This window comes from Podarcis erhardii, assembly GCF_964252035.2.
Source record: "Podarcis erhardii genome assembly, chromosome: 1".
Lineage (NCBI taxonomy): Eukaryota > Metazoa > Chordata > Lepidosauria > Squamata > Lacertidae > Podarcis > Podarcis erhardii.
Genome location: NC_138497.1, coordinates 116500861 through 116522933, shown reverse-complemented (window position 1 = coordinate 116522933; position 22073 = coordinate 116500861). Strand labels below are relative to the sequence as shown.

General features: G+C 44.4%; 1 protein-coding gene across 11 annotated transcripts in view; it reads left to right on the top strand.

Annotated features, from left to right (window-relative positions):
• The first annotated feature begins 8841 nt into the window (after positions 1-8841).
• The window catches only part of OSBPL6 (oxysterol binding protein like 6), a 100735-nt gene continuing 87503 nt past the window's right edge, over positions 8842-22073 (top strand). For 4 of the 11 annotated variants that reach the window (XM_081866355.1, XM_081866348.1, XM_081866352.1 and 1 more), the window contains exon 1: positions 8843-9576. The gene's annotated coding sequence lies outside the window, so the exon portion shown is untranslated. Of the gene's footprint in view, positions 9577-9872; positions 10112-22073 lie in introns of those variants that run through there. The other 7 variants (XM_081866349.1, XM_081866357.1, XM_081866358.1 and 4 more) reach the window with 4 other exon arrangements.

Here is a 22073-nt window from a genome sequence, read left to right as displayed (position 1 = left end):
CCGCAAATCCAGAAGTGAGTGTTCCGGTTTGCAAATGTTCATTGGAACCCAAATGTCCAACGCAGCTTACACAGCTTCCGATTGGCTGCAGGAGTTTCCTGCAGCCAATCGGAAGCTGCACCTTGGGTTCTGAACGTTTTGGAAGTTGAACGGACTTCCGGAACTGATTCCGTTTGACTTCCAAGGTACAACTGTAGCTCCAAATAAACATGGATATAATCCCTGAGGGGAGAAGCTTAGCTGTTTAGCTGCACTGTTTGTTAGTCATCAGAGACGGTTCCGCTGTCCTATTAAAAAAACAAACTTTTGTCTCTTTTGCTGGAATAAAAGAAATAACATACAAGGTGTTCCCTAACCATGTGATGCAATGAGTGAGGACCCAACTAAGATCACATCCACCCCATATATTTAAAGCCCATGACTTCCCCCAAGGAATCCTGGGAGTTGTAGTTTGTTAAGGCTGTTGGGAATTGTTGCTCTTTAAGGGTAAATGGCAGTTTCCGGGATTCTTTGGGGGAGATCATGTGCTTCAAATGTATGGAGTGTATGCAGCCTTAGTCATACTTGGAGCAGATCCACCGAAATCAGTGGGCTTAATTGAGCCATGCCTATTAATTTTATAGGTCCACTCTGAAGTATGAATTTGTTGGATACAGCACATCACATCTGAAATTCCTCGCAAGAGGTTATTCCCAGTATTTTCCAGAAATCTACATAAAAACCCCATTGTTAAAAAGCAGAAACCTGAAAGCTGTACCCCATTCTAAGAGTTAATAACTGCAGCTGAGCGTGGTGCTTAAAAGAAATCTGTTTTCAGGGACAGTGATTCTTTCTTGTCAGATGCTGAGGTTAAAGAAGATTGATAATGCCTTACGCAAGCAATTTACAGCATCCTCCAAGGGTTTCAAAGTATAATCCATTGTATTTTAGCTGTAATTTCACATTCAAAGAAGCTGAAAGTAGTTTTCAAAGTGTGTATTTTGGGGGGGACGGGGACCTTCCATTTTACAGTGTCCACTGGCATCCTGTGCATTAAATATACATAGTATTTATCTTGTGATAATCACTGGCCTAAAAGCTGAATTACAGTGTTTATTCTTTGTTGCAATGTGTCTTTTTCTTATTAGAGGCTCTTGAAGAGTCTGTGTAAAGCTAATTGTTCAATGATTATCATGATGAGCAGACACCTTCTACCAGATTTAATATTTTTATGCTTTACTATGTTTTATGGTCACACAATATCATTTTCTCATCTGTAATAGGACCCCAGGTGCTGCCTAGATGTTTCATCACTGGCTCTTAAAGAACAGCATTGAGGTCCAAAATGTATGTCCTTAAGGAGATCTTCTAGCAATTAATCCTCTTTCCTCTGACAAGTGTTTATGTGAGATTGCTCTGTTTCCTTTTCTATTTTATCTATCTATCTATCTATCTATCTATCTATCTATCTATCTATCTATCTTTTATCTACCTATTATTATTGGTGCATCAAGTGGTGTGATACTCTATTGGTTCTTTTTCTGCAGGAAGAAGAATGGAGTATTTTTTGGGGGGGGGGATTAGTAATGCAAGTGCTTTGCAGTCTGTATTTGCTTAGACAATACAATTGTGGAGTAATAACAGTTCCTGAATTCATTCCATTCTCTGATTAATCCACAGCACTACGGATGAACAAATCTGTCAATTCTGGTTTCTCTCAGTTCCTCGTCACTGCAACCTTAATTTCAGTTCTCCACATTCTGGTGGCAATTTACATTTTCAAAATAATCCTCATGAAAATTCATTAGCATTTTTGGGTGAATTTTTCCAAATGTACACATTTTTGTGTGCCATTTCGAAAAACATACTGCATTTTTGTATGTTCTTTTCACCAATTTATGCATTTTATGACTTTAATATAAGTATTTTTGTGCACATCATTTGGTCGGATAACTGCACCCCAGAATCAGAGAACTGTACATTTCACAGTCTAATTGTGTTTTGGTTAACATACTGATGCAGAAAGTACAAATCAGGTAGTTTCTCATCGAAATGCAAACAAAATATACGGTAATTTCTCTCTCAAACCTAGACTGTGTAAATATTCCAATCAAAGTTGATATTAACAAATCCACAACACCTAGCAAGATCAGGGAGTCTTAGCCAGGGATGCTTTAAACTATGACAGGATTATTGTAAGAGAATGGCATGCACTGTTCCATTGAACAATCACCCTAGGGTGTCAGCAAAGGGATATAACTTTAACTATCTGGCATGTCTTGTTCTGAAGACAGGAAGTCATAATCTCAGGAGAACATCTGTTGGTTAAGAATCTCTTAATCTTTATTAACAGTGCATCTGTTTACAGCTTCTGTAGCTTATATTACACAAGAGACCAAGGTGGAAAGTTTTCACTACTAAGTCTGCAACATTGTGCCTACTGAAAACCTGGAGCACCAAAATTAACTATTTATTCCAAATCAATATATGATTTTCAGGCCTTGTGGTTCTGCAACTCCCCCTTTTTCTGCCTATGCTCTTTCCCAGTTTCCCTTTACCTCTGACTCTTCAGTCTGGTTTCCTCATTCATCGGGACTTATCCCTCCTGACCTAGGTTCCATTAGTGTGCTAACCTCCTCCTCTCTTAGGGCCTTTGTGATTCTTTGATGTGGGTCTTTACTGCCCTGTTCTGCTTTGGGATCTCCAAAGTAATTCAACTAACAGTAATTAGAGACCTTACAGCAGGTGTGAGGAACATTCAGTCCCCAGATGTTGCTGGACTACAACTCCCATCACCTTGGCCATTGGCCATGTTTGCTGGGGCTCATGGGAGTTGTAGTTTAGTGACAACTGAATAGCAACACTTCCCCACCCCTGCCTTGCAGCCTGCCCCAGTCTCCTTTCCGTTTTAGAGTATGGTTACCAGACATCCCCGTTTCCCGGGAAACAATCCCTGGATTCACAAATCTGTCCCTGGACAAAATCCATCCCCAGATTTCATTTAATGTCCCCGGATTTATATTTTAAGTGTTGTAGATTTATTAGTAGGGAATGAATGTTGCGTGATGGGTTCAACGGCACAAGACACATCATATGGGGACTTCCGAGGAGGCAAAAAGGTGGGCGCCACGGCAGCGAGCAACTTCTGAAGCCAGCCAGAGCCAACTGCGCTACCAGGCTGGCTCCAGGCTGCTGAGACTGCCACTGCCCCCAAGGGGGAACTGGGGATGACCGGTGCCTCAGCTGGGGGAACCGCTCACTCACCCCCCCCACGACCCAAAACGAGCCAGGCGCGAGAGCGCCCTGCCAACTGCCCAGCATAGCTCCGGGGCCAGGAAAACCCCCGGAGCGACGCAGGGAGGAGGAGGAGGAGGAGAGGAGAAGTGAAGTTATGGGGAACCAGCCAGAAGGCCTTCTCGGCAGTCACACCCGCCCTGTGGAATGCCCTCCCTGCAGATTTCAAGGAGATAAACAATTACGCAACCTTTCAAAGACATTTGAAGGCAGCCCTGTATCAGGAAGTTTTTAATGTCTGATGTTATATTATGTTTTTATATTATGTTGGAAGCCACCCAGAGTGGCTGGGACAACCCAGCCAGATGGGTGGGGTATTAACAACAACAACAACTTGTTGTATTTGTTGGTCCTCAACCCTTCAAATCTACCCCCCCAACTGTTTTATCTGCCCAATGAAAATCCCGTTACATATTGTTGGTGGTAAATGTATATTGGAAACATAGGAACCTTCCTTTTACCGAGTTACACCTCTACACTGTCTACACTGACTGGCAGTTGCGCTCCAGGGTTTTTGACAGAGGTATTTTCCAGCATTATCTGGAGATCCCAGGCCATTGAAATGGGGACCTATTTCATGCAAAATATGTTCTCTGCTTCTAAGGTAGTAGTAGTACTGGTACAGTAACTGTGTATACTGTATGTGTGTGAACAGAAGGTTCATTTTAATGTACCTCAGAAGTCAAACGGAATCTGTTCCGGAAGTGTGTTTGACTTCCAAAGCACGGCTTCTGATTGGCTGCAGGAAGCGCCTGCAGCCAATTGGAAGCCGCCGAAGCCCCATCGGATGTTCGGCTTCCAAAAGGACGTTCAAAAACCAGAACACCCACTTCCGGTTTTCGATTTTTTGGGAGTTGAGACGTTCAACTCCCAAGGGGTTCGGGATCCAAGGTACGACTGTATTTTGAATGAGACCGTGGTCTTATACTTGCACCAAATAGTGAAAAAGCAGCTGGTTTTCACTGCAAAACTTTCATGTCTTTTTAGAGTAAAAAGTCACTATTTGCAGCTGCACTAACCTTTGTCACTTTTGCATTTTAAAACTGGGTTACTAAGCATTTTCCCCTTCTTGTGTGTTGCTTGTACTTGTCATTCTCTGCTGCATTAATGACAGCTGCACAAGCTGTTGTTAGGGTTCGCTTGTCTTGTTCTCCTAACCCTGCGAAATGTAATTGCTTTTGATTGGCTTGTCAGGTCGGTGGCATGCAAGTCATATAGCATAAGATCTTTTTTTAGTTTGCCACTAAATAGCCTGTGCTTTCAGGGGTAGCTTACAGGGCTAAGGCATCGTGTAATCACTGCTTTCTAAAATTAGGCAAATAATAAATAATATGAAGTTTAACTTGCAAATGACATTCAGGGATGTGCCAAATGCTGAAGTCTAAATACTATGGCTGGCATAACTACAATATATGTGGACCGACGGAATAATAAAATGGGAGTGAGAGGCAAAAAATTAGTTGCATCAGTGTGCAGTAACTTTCAGTTGTGCAATGGGGGCTCCTGCCCGCCCCTCTCCTGAGCACCCCCCCCGCCCCACTTGGCTCTGAGTGGGGCAGGGAGAATCCCCAGAATTGCGCACAGGTGAAGGAGGTGAAGGAGAGTGGAGACTGTTCTGCCTGGCAAGCCAAAATTCAAAATGATGTCAAATTCTTCCCTGGGAGTTTGCAAGACATGGAAGGGGAAACAGACGAAAGATTGGGTATGGAGCAACAAGATTTGCTGCTAGGGGCCACTGCAGATGTCTTTTTCATTGCACATTTATTATTATTTGTGCTCATGATGCTATCAGGATAGCCATATGTGATCCTGCTTTCCAAACTATTTGTACCGGCAAAATAGTTTTGGGGTGACCATATTGCTTCATTCCCAATTGGTTGCATATCTCATAACTTCCTGTGACATTTCATACCACAAAGGTTCTGGGGTGTTGTTATTTTTTGTCCCACTTTGATTACCCTGTAGCTCCTCCGATCAGCAATAATGTGGTAGCATAGGGGAAGCATAGTGGAGTGACTGATAAAGCGGAATAAATTAACCACAAATGCACTGCTATTGTGTCAAGAACATGTTGCAATTCACCTGCACTAAAACATCAGTCAGCTGGTTCCTTGCCATTCCTTCCCATCTCCATCACAAACTATACAGCCAGAACATGTCAGCCAGTTTGCATAGAACATGTATTACTTAATGAATGGTATGCATTAATTCTAAGAAAGCTACCTGCATTTCCCAGTCCTTGGTTTCTGCACTTCCAGTTTTGCGTGACTACCCTCAATCAATAGTGCAGGAAGAAGAGAAGCCCTAAGGCCATGACAGCACCAGCTGTTTCCCCTGGGCTATGTCCCAGAACATGCCAGGAGCCATTGGCAACATCCTGCATTCTCAAATGCTGGAATTTCCAAAGCCAGCGTTTTGTGCGTTCTAGTTCTGATGTAAGACCGGTACAGTGAAGGTGAACGTTGCTGACTCTGATAAGTGAAATTGGAGAAGAACCTTGGAAATCGAACCTTGGAAGTACCTTGGAAATCGAACAGAATCCCTTCCATAAGTCTGTTCAACTTCCAAAACGTTCAACTTCCAAAGCGCGGCTTCTGATTGGCTTCAGGAAGCTACTGCAGCCAATTGGAAGCCGTGGAAGCCCCGTCGGATGTTTGGCTTCCGAAAGAACTTATAGTTTTCCATCGTTTGGGAGCTGAAACATTCGACTCCCAAGGTGTTCGGGAGCCGAGGTATGACTGTATATGTTTGATATACTAGGCAAACCACCTTGAACGCATAATGAGAAAATTACTGGTATTTCAGATGCAGATGGCCGATATAATGGTTGGGCAGCTCTGGTTTACCGTCCCTCTAGAATGTGTGATGTAGTTGCCTTGCCAGTGTCATCTGACAATCTCCTGCCAAACGTAAGAGTGCCCTACAGCCTTCTCCTGCATGACGCACACTTTTTGATTATTACTGCTCTCTAATTGTGTTATCCTCTAGATCTGTATAGTCTTATTAACTGTATATGCAAGATGCTGTTGCAATGCAGGTCGTTTGGAAGTGTTTGCTTTGTCAAAATGCCTCCCACCAGAGCTGTTTAACCAAGTACGAAGGAGCATAGGATGAGCATCAGGTTATCAATATTAAGCTTCCAGCTATTCTGCATTGATTCCCTTCTCTCCCCACCTCCCCTTTTCTGGCGTACTGTTCAATCCTCTTCACAATTTCCCTGGCTATGGAACTACTACCACCTGAGGTCTGATCCTGATGTGGCATTTCTTCGTCCATGTATCTGTGGGCATTCCCCAGTACTGAAGTGCCAAATTACAGCACATGAAATTCACAGCATCTTAAACCCCAACCTGTTGCTCTTCTCAAGGTTGGTAGGTCAATGCTTTCCAATATGGTTGCTTTTATGGAGATTGCTTATATTCACTTCATGTTTGCGGAGAGCAAAAATACAAGCATGCCTTTGTATTGCTTTCACAATGGTTGGTTCAGCTCTGGAAGCCATGCCTTCAAAAGTCAGATTGGTGGCTAACCTTCTAGCTTGTGGTATCTTGACTTTGGAATGTTCCTCTGCCATACTCTTCCAGTGTCACGACTTGGGTGGCAGGTGAAAACATTTTGATTATTTTGACTCCTAGTTCACCGTGATGCTGACGCTTTACTTTTAAATGGGCTTTTGTTGTTGATTTCATTTACCTTCTTTTTCATAAACCCTCTCGGGGCCTTTTCCCCCAGCCGGAATTCACTGGAACTGAGTTCCAGCATCTCTCAGATAGGCGCCTTTGCCATCAAAAGAGTACAAGGGAGGCGTTCATGGTGAGTTCCGGCACATCTTTTTCTAGAAAAATAGCACTGACCAACTACATTTTGTGGGGCTCAGGAGTCCCGTTACGGCAGCCACTCACCCCTTTTTGAACACCCTTGCTTAGGGAGTGTTCCCTCAGCGTCTTCTCTTCTCCCCTCTCCTTGGGAATCATCAGGGCAGCCGCAACTGCCACCCCAGGTCTCTGAGCTGCCCCCCCCGGCCCCAAAGAGAGGTGCCTCCTCACACTGCCCCACAGGGGCTTGGGGAGCACTCCCTGGCCAGCCCCAGAGGCACCATTTCCCTGGGGAGCTTGCAGCCAGGGCTGCTGCGACAAACAGCTGTGTAAGCCTTTGGGAGGCAGAGACGTGAGAGGGCATCAGAAGAGGAAGGGAAGGAAAGAGGGATAGAGGCCAGTGTTGCCTGTGGCACCCCTGACCATCATTCAAGGCACCCCAGGGTGCCACAGCACACTGGTTGAAAACCACTGGTATATACTCCTCCCCCTGCACCATGCATATAACCTCCAAGTACAGATAGATGAATCTGTCAATTTCCATTTCTCTCATTTTTAAAGAAATAATAGATTTAGTTCCTGCGGTTTACGGTTTCATTTTAAAATCTTCATGAAAATTTATATCTTGGTGCAAATTTCTCTTAACGTACATTTTGTTGTATGCGGTTTGCCTAAGAAACAATGTCTTTTTGGCAAGCAATTTCCCTTAACATAATGTATTTGTGTTACTGACATATGCATTTTTATGAATGTATACTTCCCCCAATACATGTATTTGGGTTGCGTTTTATTGTACAGCACTCCAATCTCCGAAGTGATGCGAGATTCCAGGGAAATAAAATGCTCACCCAGCAAGGGTATAGCCAGGATTTTTGATTGGGGGGCGGGACACAAAGTTGTTGAGATTATTTTGGGCTGACATCCTTTAAAAATGCACATTTCCTTTAAAGAGGCGCTGCTGCCTCTTCCAAGCTGGGCGGGAGGATGACTTGGCTTTTGTTGGGGGGGCGGCGGCAGAACCTTAGATTGTTAAATGTTTGTATTGCTTTTTGAGGATTTGGGGGGGCAGCTGCGCCTATGTCACCCAGGGTTTGTATTTCCCTCTGGGAATGAGGCACAACACAGATTGTGGTGTCTTTAGGATATATGGTTTATTTACATATATATACGACCTGAGCCTGTGACAGAGGGGTTGGAATCGGAACAGACATCAGCCATGGTGATGTGTCCCTCTCTCCAGCTCTCTGCCTTTAGCAGCCTGCAACCTTTCCCTCTCTAGGTCACAAAACCTAAAACTCCGCCAACCCTTAAGCTGAACTTGAAACTCTGCCTTAGTGCCTTTGTCTTCTGAGTTGAAGGAGGAGCCCTCCCATTTTGCAGTCTGGCACAAAGCGCCCCCCCCCCTTTGGCTTTCCTAATGGCTCATCACCTTCCTTTTGTTCCCCTACTGGTCCATCAGGAAACCAGCCTGGCTTATATTTTAACATTTGCTGAATCCAGGGGTCCAGTGTCCGGCCTCCAGAAACTCCTAACACAAGGGAGTATGAAACTCCTAACACGGGGGGGGGGGTTTGTCTGGCACCCACAAACTCCTCGCAACATTATTTGGTTGCATCTCAAAATCTGAAGGGAGAGTGTTGTTTTGGTGATTTTGTATGGGTTGGAGAAATGGGCAGCTTCTCACTTGGAACGCAGGCCGAATCGAATTTCTCCTCCACTCTCTCCCCCCCCCCGCCCCGCTCCCCGCAGCCACCTGCTTCCGCTGGCAAAGATAAACATGCCCCTATGCTTGCATGTAGGTGTGCATGCAGATTTCACATTCATACGTGCGTCACGCAGTCTTCCGAAAAGGGTTCCCTCCACCGCTTCCCTTCCAAAGACTTGAGCTGATTCGCGGGGGGGGGGGGGCGGAGAGAGAAGAGGCAGCCCCCTCTCCAAGCGAGCCGCGGGCGCCGCGGGGTCCTCGGCTGGCATTTCTCGGCGGCGCGTGCCGGGTCTCCAGCCTGAGGCGAAGTGAGAGGAAAGCGCGGGGGGCTGGACGGAGCAGGGCGGGCGGGCGGGCGGGCGCTTAGGTGGGTGGGTTGCCCGCGCCGCCGCCGCCGCCGCCCTTCTGCTCTCCAGTCCGCGCTGCTGCCTCTTCCAAGCTGGGCGGGAGGATGACTTGGCACTGACTCCCGCTCCGGCTGGCTCCACGCGTCCGGGTCTTGGCACAGGCCAGCCTGCTCCGGGCGGAGAGGGGCGGGAGTCGTCGAGGCTGAGGGCGGGCGAGCGAGCGAGCGAGGCTGCACGGAGGAGGAGGAGCGGGACCCCCTCCAGCCGCCCGCAGCAGGGGCAGCTCCTTCTCCAGCGAGGAGGAAGAGCCGACGACGCCACACGCGTTCCCTTGGCAGGAGGAGCGCGCCGCTCTCCATGCGCCCTCCTCCATCTCCAAGCGCCCGCATCCTCCTGCTGCAGCGGCCCGAGCGCGCGCCTTGTGCGCCCAGCCCAGGTAAGGTGCTGCTCCCTTCCTCTCCTTCTCGCCCGGGCTGGCAGCGGCGTAACGCCGGGGGGTTGCCTTTGTGCCCTGCTCCCTCCGCGTCTGAGGGGATTTCGCGGGCCGGGAGCGGCGGTGGGTCGGCGGAGGAGGATGGAGCCTCCCCGCTCTTCGCCCCCCCCCACGCCCCTCTGCCAGCCTCTTGGACAGACCCCGAGGGCCCCTAACGGACGCCTGCCACGCAGGAGCGGCACGTCGCCGCCGCCGCCGCAGAGCCGGCGAGGAGCCCGCCAAGTTGCCCGTGTCAGCTTCGCGCCGCATCACATGCTGCGAGCGATGCGTTGGCGCGGGGGGACAATGGCTGCGTGCGCTGGGACGAAACTGCGCGCAGGGCCGGAGAACTGGTCTCTGTCTGGCCGGCTCTCCGGGTGGGATAGATAAAGCAGAGAGCTAGGCATACAGGCACGCGCAGGCCTCTGTCTCTCTCTCTCCCTGCCTGCACCCACCCACCAACTGGGACTCGGCCAGACAGGCATAGGAAGAGGAGCAGGTCTGTATTCGTGGGCACACTCTCCAGTGACTTGGATTGTGCAGGTGCGCGCACACGGGAAGATGCACATGCTTGCGTGTCCCCCCCCCCCCGCTCACGACCTTAAATGCCCATTGGGGCAAGTCTGCCTTTTCAAACTAGAGTGGTAAAAGGCACTCTGGAAAAGATGCTGCGGTTGTTTTATTTTAGAGGGGAGTTGTTGCCTTAACAGGGTTGTTATCCCTGCATTTCTTCGCTGGCACACGAATGGATGATAATACTAATACAGAAGGGATTTCTCTCCCCCCCCCCCCGCCGTCTCTTTCCTTTCCTTTGCAGTCAAGATGTGTGTTTCCTGCATAGCGGGAGCATTTTCTCTGCATTAACGATGTCATCAGAAAAGCTGGGCCTGGGATGCGATACCTTCCTCGTATCATGATAAAAGAAGCTGCGTGTGCATGCTTAAAAAGTTGTAATCCGATGCTGATACTGTGCTGTAATAAACCTCCAGATGAAGCTTAAACACCCAGAACTGGCGTGGGGGCATGATGTTATATAACATAACTCGGTAGCAATGAAGTAAAACCGTTTTGAAAGCTCAGTTTGCTTATTTCGCCTTGTAAGAGAAATTGGGACATTCTCCTCATTGCAAAAGTACAATTTCACATCTGTGCTTAATTAATTGCTCCTGCATGTTGGAGAAGACGAGCTTTAAAATTTTGATGGAAAAGTTGGCACACTAAACCATCACCTTTCTTTTTTTTCTCAGCTAGGTTTCTTAGATGAATTGTGTTTTAATTTTAGTTTGCTCAAGATGCTGTGAAACATTTGTTTATCCTTGCTGTTATTTAAGGCTCTTTGGGAAAGACTGCTTTGACAGGCTCACCCTTTCTAATGCGCAATGTTATAATCTTTAAGGCTTCCCATCTCTTTAATTTCATTTGACAATCAAATTGTTGTGAGGCTGCCTGACACTGTGGGTGTTCTTGTTGACTAATAAAAAGCCTTTCACCATCAGGAAATAAAGCCAGAATACCTCATTTGTATTTCTTGTAGTGAAACACATTTCCAAGGTCGAACACCAACCTGCAGTGTAACTTGAATTTAACAATCTGTCATCTGTCAGGAAATGTGCCTGAGCCTCTTTAGAAGGTTGTGCACTCATTCCTGCTTGGAAATAATTAAATAAATAGCTTCTCTTTCACATTATAATTTCTAATGTACTAACAATGAGTCACAAGTGCAAGAAACCAGTTAATGTGTCCACCAATAAAATTTTCAGTAGCTGCTGAGCCCTGGTGGCACTAGCTTCTCATTATATGATTGATAGTTCATAATCTTGGGAACACCTAAATCTTAACTGGATGTCACTGGCTCAGAGATTTGAGCAGGGTTTCCCCCCGCTTCCATGGCATAATCTCTTGGGACTGGATATCATTCTCTTATGTACAACCATCCTTCACTCGTATATCCATGCCTACCTTAATTTGATTGTAGTTTGTCCACATGATATGACCTTGTCTTTTAGAGGCTGCTGAGGAACTGCAAAGAAACAGGATAGGATAAAACGATGTAGCCTGAAGTTTGTTGTATTCAGTGATAGAAATTAGCCAGGTGCATTTTGCACCTAGCCATCGGCCACATGCAACCAACTGAAGATGCCTGGGCACCAGGATGGCGCCTGACATCTCCAACATCTGGACATGCATGCCTGCGGATCATCGGATCTTGTCTTTTTTCACATACCAGCAACACATCCTGTATAATTCTATCCGTTATATTTTATCTGCACCATCAGAATGAATTTCAGGAACCAAAATGCTTTTTCTGTGCAGCCTGAGCAGGAGCGGTGAACAACGTTATAGTTTTAATTGTTGTAGCTTGTTTTCACTTAACTCCACCCCACTGCCCTGTTCACAGTTGTGAAGAATATTCTTATGTTATGAATGGTCTGTGTCCACATTAAGGGGAAAAGAAAGTAGGAATAGGCCAATATATATGTAGACTGTCCCTGGATCAAGTGACTTTTCTTCTTTTAAGTTCTCAGAATTCTTAACCTAGCTCAAGGGTGTCATCAGAACTAGCCAGATGTTTAACTGATAATCAGTCAAAGTCAGTCCATCATTTGAAGAAGAAGAAAAAGACTTGTTAGAGCTGTCTTGCCCCAAAATGGCAGCAAGACATTCCATTTTGGCAACTGTCACCTTGGTTTAAGGAGCTGTTTGGCACCTCTTTTATGTATCTGAATTTCTAATACTGGTTGTATTTCAGGATAAATTGATGTGCTTTCATTGTCATGTTGCATTGCCTGGTTGCCTGGATGTATCGCTCATTAATTCAATGTAAGTTAGACCAAATATTTATGTTTCCAATGCAGTTCCTTTTCAACACACACACACACACACAGTATGAGTTACCCACTTAAGTCACTCATTTGCCTCAGTTCTATTTGAAGTTGGCTTCAGTTTGCAGTTTCCTGAGGTCTTACTCAAAGAAAGCTTTTTTTTTAACCTCCCCCCCCACAACGGTGAAAAGTTTTGTTATGCCAAATGCTACCCTCTAAACAAGTAGCAACCTTGACAAAAAAGTATTGAATGACGGACGAACTGAAATGTAGCCCTGTGTAGAATTCAGTCGGGCAATCTAATATGAAGGACAACATTTATTAAGCTGAATTAACTGCAGGACTGATCTTGAGGTGGAATGAAACTAAAATACAAATTAAAAATAAAATCCTTTCACTTTATTGGATGAATGGCTGCCATTTCAGAATTATGTACTGGCAATGTCCAACCCATGTGGAATAACTTATGAATTGTGTATATCCTTCTTTTTCTCAGGAGGGCTAATGTGCTGGCTTGGATCCTGCTTTCTAAGCCGAGTTCAACTTAGAGAATGTGGCTTTCCCCTTTTCTGCTGCAGCCTCTTGTATGTACCCCAAAACTGCTTCTTCAGCATGGGGGACCATCAAGGCTTGCAGCAGAAAGGAAAGATCAGTGATTTTTAATTTTTAATTATTTTAACCTGGTGATAGTGTCTCCTACTTGCACAATGATGCCTTTGGATTCCAGCTGTTGTGATTCAGACTTCCTGTTGTAAGATAGGAAGAATCATTTGCTAATGCACAACATAAGTTGCTCAATATTTTGGGTTGTATTCTATGATGCAGTCTCAGGTGCTGGTGACCTCTGTCGGGCTTGTTTGTTTGTTTATTCATTTGTTTTATTGTATTTCTATCCCACCTTTTCCCTCCATGGAGCTTAAGGAGGCATACATACATGGTTCCTCTCCCTCAGTTAACCCTCACAACAACCCTGTGAGGTAGGTTAGGCTGAGAGGCAGTGACTGGCTGGAGGTCACCCAGGGCCTAATGACCAAGTGCGACTTTGAACCCTTAGGTCTCCCAGGTGTTAGTCCAGCGCTTGAACCACTATGTGAACTAAGAATATAATGGCCTCCTCCATAGTGTTATGGATTGTAAGCTTTCTGCGCAGAAGAAAAAAATGGCAGCAGTGATCAGCTTTGTTTCTTACTCTGCCCGTCCCTTTCTACCTTATTCTGAAAAGGCCCACAAACCCTGCCTCTACCTTGTGCAGCCTTCCTGTGAACGAGCGCTCAGGCTTATTTTGCCACTAGGGATATCCGTGGGAGAAGGAGGCCAAAATATAAATGCCTACCTTTTGGCGAGTAAGGACAGGATTAACTCCGGCTTGGCTTTGCCATGGAACATGGAAGACAGAGCTTGTTACACAAGTGGATAGCTCAGTTGGTTAGCAGTCAGTGGATAGCTCAGTTAGAGCATAGTGCTGATAATGCCAAGGTTGCAGGTTTGATCCCCATATAGGACAACTGCGTTTTCCTGCATTTCAAGGAGTTGGACTAGAGATGATCCTCACTTGGAACAAGAGTGCATTCAGTTGAAGGGAATAAGCAGGAAAAAATTAAGATATTTGGAGAGAAGCAGAAGTACAGTACAACCATAAAGAGCAGGAAATATTGAATTATTTTATGGATGCGACCATAACATTATGGCAATTGGATCAGTATTTTGAAGGCTTTCCTATTTAAACAGTAGCAAGCTCTTGTCTGAGCAATTTAGTTGACCTCATTCACATATAAGATTAAGCCAAACCATAGCTCAATGTGAACAAGCAAACGTGGATTCCCAGAGAAAGAGATGGTGGCTGCTTTGTTTCTCCCTGGCTGCTTTGCTGCTGTGATGCACTGAACTAAGTCATGGGGTGACTTAGCATGTTGTCTGGAACTGGGAATGTGGCGTAGTTCTCTTCAGACAAATCACAAGCTGTAAATCATAAGACAACAGCTCCTGGTGGTTCTGGAGAGATATAAATCACAAGCCTGGATTCGGATGACATTACTTGGCTCAGTGTAGGGCAGTGGCAAAATGACTGGGGGGGTGGGGAAGGTAAATGGCCACAATCCGTTACATGTAAACAAGAGGGTTATGTGTGCCAGCTGTTCAAAGTGCTTAGGAACTGATTCTGAAACTTTTGAAAACAGACTTCTTACTCAGTCACTTACCAAAACTGTCAGTGCAACCCAATGCTCATCTACTACTTAATAAGACCCACTGAGTTTAACAAGTCTTCTTTCCGTATGAGTGTTTAGGATTTCAGTCTTTGTGAACAGATTGTACAGGTCTTCCGCTGACAGGGTTCTCGAGGTGAATCCCACCCAAAGTGATTTATATAGGACCACAGTTGTCTTATCTTATGGGTGGTTCTGAAGGTGAGCCAGCAGAATCCTACCATAATTTAAAAATCAGGCAATAATATTGCTAGAAAATGGTTCTGCCGACTGTCTTGAAACTTGGCAGTGTAGAAGAGACAGTTCTGAGGACGGTCCATGCCAATTTTATGTCAGAAAGGATAAGAAGTAGCTTATTTTGATCGAGTTGCCTGTTTGAGTAGAAGCTTCACCAAGCTCACAATCACTGTTCTGTTTTCCTTCCATAGACTTTGCTGGGCTGGCTTTGGACTTGAGCCCTGCAGAAGTACACTTAACAAGGAAGCTTGCATGAACATTAAAAGTCCTTACCATGTTAAATCGAAAGGGTTTTTTTGTTAAATGAATGTTAAATTGTGTACTTCCCAGCCCATACTCCTAGGCCAGGGTCAGATTTGATGAAGTAAACGTGCATGAGGGCTGACCAAAGTTGTTGAGCTTTTTTTAAGGATTTGACAGCAATAAATAAACTGCCACAGGATTAGGCCCCCAAAATGGACTTTGGACATGCCTGTCCTAGGCTTTAAATTGTACTGGATCTCTGTTGTCAAGATTGTTCAGTTTTCTTATAAGTTGTTCTTATGCCATAACTAGAGACTTGTTTGTTTGCAACTTCACAAACCATAGTTTTCTGAACGGAAGAGCGCTTTTGTAACGACTGAAGCCCTGCCCTGTGCATGACCAGCAGCACAAATGGAGGTACTTTTACATCATACATAGGGTGAGATTTGAGAAGTGAGGATGGTGGTCTGCTTCTGACTGCTGCTACTATTGATTAATAGGTACTGCTGTGGTGGGAAGGTAAACAGCGTTTCCATGTGCTTTAGCACTGATCACGGTGTCCCGTGTATCAGAAGTGATTTAGTCATGCTGGCCACATGACCTGGAAAAGCTGTCAGTGGACAAACGCCGGCTCCCTTGGCCTGAAAGCAGAGATGAGTGCAGTATCCCATGGTTGCATTCCACTGGACTTAACTGTCCAGGGGTCCTTTACCTTTACCTTACTATTGCAATCAATATATCATAGCAATACTTGGTTTATAGCACATTGTGTTTACATCACGTTGCTTGTGGTATTGATGCATTGCAGCAGTAATAATGCAAGTTCCATTAGTTAAAAGTTAGCTACTTTGAGTGCAGGATGATTTCCAGTGACATTTCACTACACTTCAGTGGTGGCATCCAGAAAGATGAATGAACCTGAGACGGGCTAATCTAAATATATACGTATGTATAAACTTTGTTAAATTTTGACTATGGAGACCTAGTCTGTTACTCATTGAAGCATTTAACTCCAGCTATTTGTGGGGTTTTTTACCATCTTTGTTACCTAAAAGTAAAAATTATCCATATTTGTTAGCATGTAAATCATATTTTTGAGAAGTAACCTTGATTAATACAATCAACAGCTTTATTACCTTTAAACTAGTGTATTCAGATAATTTGATTGTTAACTGAATGCTACACTTGAGCATATCCTGGTGCGGTACATTTAATCTTTTGTCTGCAAAGACAAAAAGTGTCGTCCTGCTGAGAAATAAACGTAATTGAATAATAATTGAAATGTGTACAGTTAACAGCTCTTCTGTAAGGACAGAACATCTATTGTTGAGGGCAACATTCCATCAATGTGAGATGAAAGAATGAGTTTAGTGGAGAACCCCCGCCCCCCCCCCCCGCCCCCCTTGCTTACCATTGAGTTTTGTCTCTTTCACAATCTCTTTGTTGGAGCACTCCTTATCTGTTCACTACCAATTTTGTGAGGGCAATTAAACAATTTCAGTGATATTCAGAATTGCTCTGAGCCCAAGCAAGGTGGCTAGTAACTGGAATCTAATATTACAGTGACTGAAATGACAGTATTTACTTGTGCTTTCGCCTGAATTTTATTAGTTTATGAATGGCCTGAGTTTCATTAGTTTATGAATTCCTGGTCTTTTGTATTTGCCACCAGCATGTGGCATTGAAACTATCTCACAGTAGTAGAACCAATTTCCTTCCATTTCACAACTTCTTCTTCTTCTTTAAAAAAACAACAACCCTTTCTTTAATATTAAGTAATTATTACTTAATAGAACACTCCCAGCAATTAAGTTTGACTGATCATTACCACCTCTCAAGCTGGACAGTAACTTTAATAGAGCCAACCACAAATGCCGTAAAATAGTGCCCAAACTTTTGAGCGTTCTCATCAGGTTGGATGTTAAGAGGGGGCTGGTGAGAGTAAAAATTGGGTTGCTGTTGAAGACCAAAAACCTGTACTTATTAGTAGTTTTAATGTAGACTGCACACAATTTTATTAGCACCGAAACCAGAGCAGCGCATGGAAACACAGTTTACCTTCCTGCCGGAGCGGTACATATTTATTTACTTGCATTTTTTGGCATGCTTTCGAACTGCTAGGTTGGCAGGAGCTGGTACCGAGCAACGGCAGCTCACCCCATCATGGGGATTCAAACTACCGACCTTCTGATCGGCAAGCCCAAGAGGCTCAGTGGTTTAGACCACAGCGCCACCTAGACTGGTTAGGCATACCACAGATCTTCAGTCTGCTCATGCCCCGAGTTTCATCTTCAGATAAGTAGCAGATTGGGTATTGTCCACTTCTATAAATTGTTTTCAAAATGGCCATTGGAACATATATTAGGTTTGCCCATTTTCCGTGCCAAAATATTGACTTTTATGTCCGAATTCGTCATTAATTTTCTTTCCCCCATGTTGCTTTGTAGAAGTAGGAGCTTGGTCTAATTAGAAGGACCACCCTTCACAGACTACATTATTGTAAAACACAACAGTGTAAACAAACTGAGAAAACAGAACACATCTTGTTATTAGGCACCATAGTAGGTGGAGTGTTTTAAAACAGAGCCAGTATTTTCCAAGTAGTTATTTTAAGGTGGGAATTGAATTGTGGTGATGGTATGTGTGTGGCCTCAGCTGGGAGTTGAATTGGAGCATATACCTGCATCCTTCCTTATTCCTACTGTTTTTTGGCTCCAGGCAGAGCCTTCACCCCATGCAGGGCTGCATCTTCCTTGATGTCTCCCTCCCCCCAAGTGGTTTTTCATTTCTTTCTCGCTTGTGTATACCCAAACTAATATCCAGTGCTTTTCCCCTAGCACAATATATTGAGCAGAGTCTTGGTTCATGTTACTGCTAACACTAGTTTATTACACAGATCCGGATTTACAGAAGCCGTCCTGGTTTCTGGTTGATCCCGGAATATTCCACTTTTCCTCAGGACGTTCCTATTTTCATCAAAGAAATGTTGGAGAGTATGGAATTATGCAACCCCTGAGCCAAGGAGATAAGTAACTCTACAACCTTTAGAAGACATCTGAAGGCAGCCCTGTATAGGGAAGGTTTTTAATGTTTAATGTTTTATTGTGTTTTTATATATGTTGGAAGCAGCCCAGAGTGGCTGGAGCAACCCTGTCAGGTGGGTAGGGTCGAAGAAGAAGAAGGAGGAGGAGGAGGAGGAGGAGGATGCCCCAGTTTTCATTGGAGACATTTTAGAGGGTATTCCCCTTTGGCAGGCAGGAGTGGCTAACCCATGGGCTGTGTCTGCACTCCCAGAATGCCTCCCACAGACTCTCTAAATTTTGGCAGCTGTGGCAGAAGCTTTGCCGTTCCTTGCTTGAGCCTTTGCGTTTTGTGGGTGTGCTTGTCTCCCTTACGTGTCACTGAAAGCAGAAGCTCTTGCTTCTTTATTGAAAGCTGATGGCAGCTTCCTTGTTAAGAGCACTTCTGCAATGCCCCATGTGACATTTCCAGCCAGCGAGATATAACATCTCACTATTGTTCTCCAGAGCAGTTGATCAGGAGAGATCATATCCCTTCCGTTAGCTGAAGAGAGGTTGTGAGTGGCAATAAGAAAGGAGAGGAAATTTGTGCACCTTGGGCATAAATTTATGGATGGTCTGGCTGGGGCCAGACCAAAATATCCAGAGGGCATCAGGTTGAAGAAGGCTCTCATAGAGACAGGGCCAACACTCTAGGTGCTGCATGGGTATGGGAGTTTAAGCAATTTCTGGATAAAGTAGGTTCTTAGAAGGGATTCCAAACAGTAGTAGTATTTACCTGACTCCCCAACAGTTGAGTTACTCATGCTAAGGGGAGGCAATGGTGTGGTTAGCACAGTGCATGTTCACCAGTAGAGCCAATCTGGCACTCCTGCCAATGGATTCCCCACCCCGCTTTCCTTTAACAAAATAGTGGCTAAATACAATCGTTTAGATTTCAGTGAAAAGGAAATATATGATTCATTTTGAAATACTAGCTAGAAAGGTCATGGTTTTACCCATTCTTTTTTTTTTTTTTTTACAATGGAATTCAGAAATAATTTTCCTCCAAGGCCTCCTATTTTTTCAGTATTACGTTTATATCTAACAGGTGACTGCTATTCAACTGAAACGGTTATAAATGGCTTCATAATATGGTGCTTTTCTTTTTTCACCCATGCCTAAAGCAGATACTGGTGTTTGATTACTGACTCTGTCACACTCTCCCAACTACAGATTAGGTAACAGATGGCTCAAAGTGAAGCCATCATGTAGTTTCTCTCTAAAGATTTTGCTTGTCTAAAGTGGCATGTTTGTAAGTTAGATCTGTAGCAAAAAGTGAAGTGAATTACAACCGTGCTTCCAATTTTTGTCCTATCGGTCGCTACTGGTAATGAACTAACATTTTATCATGAATATTTTTAGTTCTTTCTCGCATGCAATAAATTCCTGACAGGCGCTTGCTATGCAGATAATGCTGTCAGATAATGCCAGGAAATCCCCCAGGAAGCATTGTAACTTCAAATTAAATTGCAGAATAGTAGAAGGACTTGATAGCTTCAAAAGACAGATGACTTCTACCTCTGGGTAGATACAGTTATATAGTGACTGTCAGTTGCTCATTCCTGTTTGTGAGGCTAGTTCTGCTGTATTCTGTTTCCTAGTTGACAGTTTTGCGAATCTCAGCGGTGGCCTTCGTAATTGATGCATGCACAAATTTGCAACGTGTAACGCTGGCTTTTTCCAATTAATCAGAGCAGTCAGAAAACGAGACCCCCGTTTCCCCTCCTGCATTCTGTTTTCTTTGCCCTATGATTGTGGCTCCCAGTGTTCCAAGTCCCATTTCTCATTTCCTACAATATGTCAACAATAAAGTGAAAACAATAATTCTCACTCTTATTTAGAAAAAAAAAAGTCAAAACAATTTTGCAGCCGAAATAATGTGAATTAAGGTATACAAAATGGTCTTAATGCACATCAATATTTTACCATAAAAGAACTGGGCTGAGTGTGGAATGAAACATTGGATAAATTTTTCTTTGGCGTACCAGAGGAAGCTTTCACAGCAGGAGGAGTTGGCCAGGGAAGCCCCCTCTGCCCCCTGATTGTTTGGAAGAGTGGAGGCACCCCCCATTTTTTGGAGAGGGAGAATGGTGCCTACGAGAGGGCGCCCCTAACTCTGTAGCATATGTTCCTGAAACAATTATTGTTCTTTGGCACATATTGACTCAAGTGTGGGATCTATACAATCTTAAGTTTGTTGTACATTTTGAATGGGACGCGGGTGGCGCTGTGGGTTAAACCACAGAGCCTAGGGCTTGCCGATCAGAAGGTCGGCAGTTCAAATCCCCATAACGGGGTGAGCTCCTGTTGCTCGGTCCCTGCCCCTGCCAACCTAGCAGTTTGAAAGCACATCAAAGTGCAAGTAGATAAATAGGTACCACTCCGGCGGGAAGGTAAATGGCGTTTCCGTGCGCTGCTCTGGTTTGCCAGAAGTGGCTTAGTCATGCTGGCCACATGACCCGGAAGCTGCATGGCGGCTCCCTCGGCCAATAAAGCAAGATGAGCGTCGCAACCCCAAAGTCGGCCACGACTGGACCTAATGGTCAGGGGTCCCTTCACCTTACATGCAGCTGCTGGGTGACCTTGGGCCAGTCACACAGAGTGTTTGTTGTGGGGGAGGAAGGGAAAGGAGAATGTTAGCTGCTTTGAAACTCCTTAAAGGGAGTGAAAGGTGGGATATCAAATCCAAACTCCTCTTCTCCTTCTTCTTCTTCTTCTTCTTCTTCTTCTTTTTACTTTTTGAATAAAGAACCCTTGAAGATAAGAAATTCCCAGAAGTAAAAACGTGAGGGGTTTTTTTAAGTTGAAAATGAATAGAAAAGAGCTCACTCTATATGCTAGCTAGAACAACAAATTTACTTGAGAATAATATTTATAAAACTTAATTTTGTTAGTTAAAAAAAACACACACAACAATATCTGGCAGACCAAAATTATAGCCCTTTCTGACAAAGGAAAGAACAGTGATCTGCAGTCATTAAAACTTTATTTCTTCTGCCATAAAGAGTAATATAGCACAGTACTATACAGTGTCTACTCTTGAGTAAGTCTAATTGTGCTAATAGGCCTTAGTCCCAGGGAAGTGGGTATAGGATTGCAGGCACAATCTAAATTACTTCTATCAAGATATCAGTTTCCTCAGTAATTGGTAGATTTCTGTAACCAGTGGTCCCTTATAAGCACATCTCATAAATAGGGACTAAATTCTGTGATAATTCGAGGAAGTGTGTGAAAAAAACGACGTTGCCATTGTAGCCATAGAGTATATTCGGGGGGGGGGGGGAACAGATTATTTTCCAGGTAAGTAACTCATTTGTAAGATACAATGAAATGTTCTCTCTTTATTGCACCCTTACAAAATGGGCTCTATTATTTCAGACCACTATGCCTGTGTTGTGAGAATTGGGATGTTCATTGCACTGTGAAATGGAAGAATATGACTGATCTTTCTCAACGCATAAAGGTTGAAGGACAAAAGCATTTTCTTGAAATCCAACTATTTTTGAAAGCATCCTTCTGACCCTGAAAATAGAACAGTAGAATGATTGAATGCATCCTGAATTGAGCAGAGAATGATGTGCGGTAGTCATTACTAGGGTAGAACTGTCTTGCCAATACTGGCATATCAGGTGGTTGCTAACAGTTGGACATGCTGGGAAGATATAATTGCTTGAGCCTTCTGTTCGATAAGATACATTCCTCTTAGGCTGAAGTCCTATGCACAAGAACAAGCCTTATATTGACCTCAGTGTCACTTGCTTCTGAGTAAACCTGTGTAGGATTGCACTGTCAGGAAAGGGTTGGGACTGAATCTCTTGAAACCTTCTACAAGCTAGCTGCAACTTCAAATGCTAAAAAATAATTGCTTGCGCAGGACTGGCACACATCAGCCC